Source organism: Fulmarus glacialis, unplaced genomic scaffold (genome assembly GCF_000690835.1).
Source record: "Fulmarus glacialis isolate BGI_N327 unplaced genomic scaffold, ASM69083v1 scaffold15843, whole genome shotgun sequence".
In the NCBI taxonomy this organism is placed as follows: domain Eukaryota; kingdom Metazoa; phylum Chordata; class Aves; order Procellariiformes; family Procellariidae; genus Fulmarus; species Fulmarus glacialis.
The window spans coordinates 658-871 of NW_009204995.1; positions in this window are offsets into that span (position 1 = coordinate 658).

Below are 214 nucleotides of genomic sequence, written 5' to 3' on the forward strand. Positions count from 1 at the left end.
CAAAGTGGCCAAGCCCTAAACGCTTCCGTTGGGCTCTATGTTTTAATTGTGTTTGCTCTCATTAGGGCCCTGGGCCACCAGCAGCACAGGCGCTACTGGAAAGGAAATCCCCACCCTGTTAATTTTGCTTGCTTCCCCAGGTCACCCCAGCTTAGCCATGGCGGTGGCAGCCAGGAAAGGCAAGGCGACGGCCTCCCCGCTCACCGGTAGCCCC